General features: G+C 36.5%; 1 non-coding gene across 1 annotated transcript; it reads right to left on the bottom strand.

Annotated features, from left to right (window-relative positions):
- Positions 1-4020: 4020 nt before the first annotated feature.
- Positions 4021-4128, bottom strand: LOC112746585 (small nucleolar RNA R71). Its single transcript, XR_003174462.1, has one exon. It is a non-coding gene; the product is annotated as a small nucleolar RNA R71 (small nucleolar RNA).
- Between the last annotated feature and the right edge of the window lie 1575 nt (positions 4129-5703).

Here is a 5703-nt window from a genome sequence, read left to right on the forward strand (position 1 = left end):
GGACTTTACTATGAGTTTGTGTGTTTTTCTGTGATTTCAGGTATTTTGTGGCTGAAATTGAGGGACTTGAGCAAAAATCAGATTCAGAGGTTGAAGAAGGACTGCTGATGCTGTTGGATTTTGACCTCCCTGCACTCAAAATGGATTTTCTGGAGCTACGGAACTCAAAATGGCGCGCTTCGAATTGCGCTGGAAAGTAGACATCCAGGGTTTTCCAGCAATATATAATAGTCTATACTTTGGCCGAGTTTAGATGACGTAAAAGGGCGTTGAACGCCAGTTCTACGCTGTTGTCTGGAGTTAAACGCCAGAAACACGTCACAAGCCAGAGTTGAACGCCAGAAATACGTTACAAACTGGCGTTCAACTCCAAGATTGACCTCTACACGTGTAACATTCAAGCTCAACCCAAGCACACACCAAGTGGGCCCCGGAAGTGGATTTATGCATCAATTACTTACTTCTGTAAACCCTAGTAACTAGTTTAGTATAAATAGGACTTTTTACTATTGTATTAGACATCTTTGATCAGTTTTATGCTATCTAAGACTTTCATGGGGGCTGGCCATTCGGCCATGCCTGAACCATTATCACTTATGTATTTTCATACGGTAGAGTTTCTGCACTCCATAGATTAAGGTGTGGAGCTCTGCTGTTCCTCAAAGATTAATGCAAAGTACTACTGTTTTTCTATTCAATTCAACTTATTATGCTTCTAAGATATTCATTCAAACTTCAACCTGAATGTGATGAACGTGACAATCATCATCATTCCCCCATGAACGCGTGCCTGACAACCACTTCTGTTCCACCTTAGATTGAATGAGTATCTCTTGGATCTCTTAATCAGAATCTTCGTGGTATAAGCTAGATTGATGGCGGCATTCATGAGAGTCTAAAAAGTCTAAACCTTGTCTGTGGTATTCCGAGTAGGACTCTGGGATTGAATGACTGTGACGAACTTCAAACTCGCGAGTGCTGGGCGTAGTGACAGACGCAAAAGGAGGGTGAATCCTATTCCAGTATGATCGAGAACCTCAGATGATTAGCCGTGCTGTGACAGAGCATTTGGACCATTTTCACAAGAGGATGGGATGCAGCCATTGACAAGGGTGATGCCTCCAGACGATTAGCCATGCAGTGACAGCGCATCGGACCATTTTCCAGAGAGGATAAAAAGTAGCCATTGACAACGGTGATGTCCTTACATAAAGCCAACCATGGAAAGGAGTAAGATTGATTGGATGAAGACAGCAGGAAAGCAGAGGTTCAGAGGAACGAATGCATCTCTATACGCTTATCTGAAATTCTAACCAATGAATTACATAAGTATTTCTATCCTTATTTTCTATTTATTATTATTTTCGAAAACTCCATAATCAATTATTATCCGCCTGACTGAGATTTACAAGATGACCATAGCTTGCTTCATACCAACAATCTCTGTGGGATCGACCCTTACTCACGTAAGGTTTTATTACTTAGACGACCCAGTGCACTTGCTGGTTAGTTGTATCGAAGTTGTGAATGAAAAACAATTTATTAAGACGTGCGTACAAAGTTTTTAGCACCGTTGCCTGAGATCATAATTTCGTGCACCAAGTTTTTGGCGCCGTTGCCGGGGATTGTTCGAGTTTGAACAACTGACGGTTCATCTTGTTGCTCAGATTAGGTAATTTTCTTTTTGTTTTATTTTCAAAAATTTTTCAAAAACCTTTCAGAAATTTCTCATCTGTTTTTGAAAAAAAAAATTTAAATCTTTTCAAAAATATATTTTTCTTCAGAATTTTTAAGAATGAATTCTAGAGTTTCATGAAGCATGTTGAAGCCTGGCTGGCTGTAAAGCCATGTCTAATTCTTTTGGATAGGGGCTTCCAACCATCAGCATAGAGGCAAGTTAATTGGAATGTCAGCCGTGGCATGTCTGAGTTACATTCTAAAGCTTGGCTGGCTATTAAGCCATGCCTAACCCTCGGATTGGAGCTTTAGACTAAGAATACAAGATTCCTGGAATTCATATTAAAAAATTTTGAAATCCTTCTTTTCTTTTTCCTATATGTTTTTTCAAAAAAAAAATATACAAAAATCCAAAAAAATAAAAAAAATCATAAAAATAAAAAATATTTCATGTTTCTTGTTTGAGTCTTGAGTCAAGTTGAAAGTTTGGTGTCAATTGCATATTCATCTTGCATTTTTCGAAAAATTCATGCATTCATAATGTTCTTCATGATCTTCAAGTTGTTCTTGGTAAGTCTTCTTGTTTGATCTTGAGGTTTTCTTGTTTTGTGTCTTTTCTTGTTTTTTCATGTGCATTTTTGCATTCATAGTGTCTGAACATGAAAGATTTCTAAGTTTGGTGTCTTGCATGTTTTCTTTGCATATAAAATTTTCAAAAATAAGTTCTTGATGTTCATCATGATCTTCAAAGTGTTCTTGGTGTTCATCTTGACATTCATAGCATTCTTGCATGCATTCATTGTTTTGATCCAAAATTTTCATGCATTGCATCATTTTCATGTTTTTCTCTTTCATCATTAAAAATTCAAAAATCAAAAAAATATCTTCCCCTTTTTCTCTCTTAAAATTTCGAAAATTAGATTTGACTTTTTCAAAAATTTTTAAAATCTAGTTGTTTTTATGAGTCAAATCAAATTTTCAATTTAAAAATCTTATCTTTTTCAAAAATCAAATCTTTTTCATTTTTCTTATTTATTTTCGAAAATTATAAAAATATTTTTCAAAAATATTTTTCTTCATTCTATTTCATAATTTTCAAAAATAACATCATCAATTAATGTTTTGATTCAAAAAATTCAAGTTTGTTACTTGCTTGTTAAGAAAGATTCAAACTTTAAGTTCTAGATTCATATTTTGTGATTTCTTGTGAATCAAGTCATTAATTGTGATTTTAAAAATCAAATCTTTTTCAAAACTAGTTTCAATCATATCTTTTCAAAAATATCTTTCTATATTATCTTTTTCAAAATCATATCTTTTTCAAAAAATTGATTTTAAAATATCTTTTCTAACTTCTTATCTTCTTATCTTTTCAAAATTGATTTTCAAATTTGTTTCAACTAACTAGCTAACTTTTTGTTTGTTTCTTATCTTTTTCAAAACTACCTAACTAACTCCCTCTCTCTCTAATTTTCGAAAATATCTTCCCTCTTTTTCAAAATTTCTTTTTAATTAACTAATTATTTTAATTTTTTTATTTTAATTCTCGAAAATTACTAACCTTTTTCAAAAACTATTTTCGAAAATCACTAACTCTTTTTCAAAAATTATTTTCGAAAACTCTCTCTCTCTCTTATCTCCTTATATTTATTTATTCATCTACTAACACTTCATCTCACCCAAATTCGAACCCCCTCTTCCATCTGTGTTCGAATTTTTTCTTCTTCTTTTCTTCTACTCACACAGGGACCTCTATACTGTGGTAAAAAGGACCACTATTATTATTATTTTTCTGTCCCTCTTTTTCATATGAGCAGGAGCAAGGACAAGAACATTCTTGTTGAAGCAGATCCAGAACCTGAAAGGACTCTGAAGAGGAAACTAAGAGAAGCTAAATTACAACAATCCAGCAAGCACGTTTCAGAAATTTTTGAACAAGAAGAGGAGATGGCAGTCGAAAATAATAATAATGCAAGGAGGATGCTTGGTGACTTTACTGCACCTAATTCCAATTTACATGGAAGAAGCATCTCCATTCCTGCCATTGGAGCAAACAATTTTGAGCTTAAACCTCAATTAGTTTCTCTGATGCAGCAGAACTGCAAGTTTCATGGACTTCCATCTGAAGATCCTTTTCAGTTCTTAACTGAATTCTTGCAGATCTGTGATACTGTTAAGACTAATGGAGTAGATCCTGAAGTCTACAGGCTCATGCTTTTCCCTTTTGCTGTGAGAGACAGAGCTAGAATATGGTTGGACTCTCAACCCAAAGATAGCCTGAACTCTTGGGATAAGCTGGTCAAGGCTTTCTTAGCCAAGTTCTTTCCTCTTCAAAAGCTGAGTAAGCTTAGAGTGGATGTTCAAACCTTCAGACAGAAAGAAGGTGAATCCCTCTATGAAGCTTGGGAGAGATACAAAGAACTGACCAAAAAGTGTCCTTCTGACATGCTTTCAGAATGGACCATCCTGGATATATTCTATGATGGTCTATCTGAATTGGCTAAAATGTCATTGGATACTTCTACAGGTGGATCCATTCACCTAAAGAAAATTCCTGTAGAAGCTCAAGAACTCATTGACATGGTTGCTAATAACCAGTTCATGTACACTTCTGAGAGGAATCCTGTGAGTAATGGGATGCCTATGAAGAAGGGAGTTCTTGAAATTGATACTCTGAATGCCATACTGGCTCAGAATAAAATATTGACTCAGCAAGTCAATATGATTTCTCAGAGTCTGAATGGAATGCAAGCTGCATCCAACAGTACTCAAGAGGTATCTTCTGAAGAAGAAGCTTATGATCATGAAAACCCTGCAATAGCAGAGGTGAATTACATGGGTGAACCTTATGGAAACACCTATAACCCCTCATGGAGAAATCACCCAAATCTCTCATGGAAGGATCAACAAAAGCCTCAACAAAGCTTTAATAATGGTAGAAGAAACAAGTTTAACAATAATAAACCTTTTCCATCATCCACTCAACAACAGATAGAGAACTCTGAACAAAATACCTCTAATTTAGCAAACTTAGTCTCTGATCTATCTAAGGCCACTGTGAGTTTCATGAATGAAACAAGGTCCTCCATTAGAAATTTGGAAGCACAAGTAGGCCAGCTGAGTAAAAGGATCACTGAAATCCCTCCTAGTACTCTCCCAAGTAATACAGAAGAAAATCCAAATGGAGAGTGCAAGGCCATTGATATAGCAATCATGGACGAACTCACAAGAGAGGAGGAGGACGTGAATCCCAAGGAGGAAGACCTCCTGGGACGTCCAGTGATCAATAAAGAGTTTCCCTCTGAGGAACCAAAGGAATCTGAGACTCATCTAGAGAACATAGAGATTCCATTAAACCTCCTTATGCCATTCATGAGCTCTGATGAGTATTCCTCTTCTGAAGAGAATGAGGATGTTACTAAGGAGCAAGTCGCCAAGTTCCTTGGTGCAATCATGAAGCTGAATGCCAATTTATTTGGTAATGAGACTTGGGGAGATGAACCTCCCCTGTTCACCAATGAACTAAATGCATTGGATCAACTGAGATTGCCTCAGAAGAAACAGGATCCTGGAAAGTTCCTAATACCTTGTACCATAGGCACCATGATCTTTGAAAAGGCTCTATGTGACCTTGGTTCAGGGATAAACCTCATGCCCCTCTCTATAATAGAGAAACTGGGAATCTTTGGGGTGCAAGTTGCTAAAATCTCATTAGAGATGGCAGACAATTCAAGAAAACAGGCTTATGGATAAGTAGAGGACGTGTTAGTAAAGGTTGAAGGCCTTTACATCCCTGCTGATTTCATAGTCCTAGATACTAGGAAGGATGAGGATGAATCCATCATCCTTGGAAGACCCTTCCTAGCCACAGCAAGAGCTGTGATTGATGTTGACAGAGGTGAATTAGTCCTTCAATTGAATAAGGACTTCCTTGTGTTTAAAACTCGAGGTCATCCTTCTGTAAACATGGAGAGGAAGCATAAAAAGCTTCTCTCAAAACAGAGTCAACCAGAGCCCCCACAGTCA

The sequence above is a fragment of the Arachis hypogaea genome, chromosome 14 (assembly GCF_003086295.3).
Source record: "Arachis hypogaea cultivar Tifrunner chromosome 14, arahy.Tifrunner.gnm2.J5K5, whole genome shotgun sequence".
NCBI classification, from domain to species: domain Eukaryota; kingdom Viridiplantae; phylum Streptophyta; class Magnoliopsida; order Fabales; family Fabaceae; genus Arachis; species Arachis hypogaea.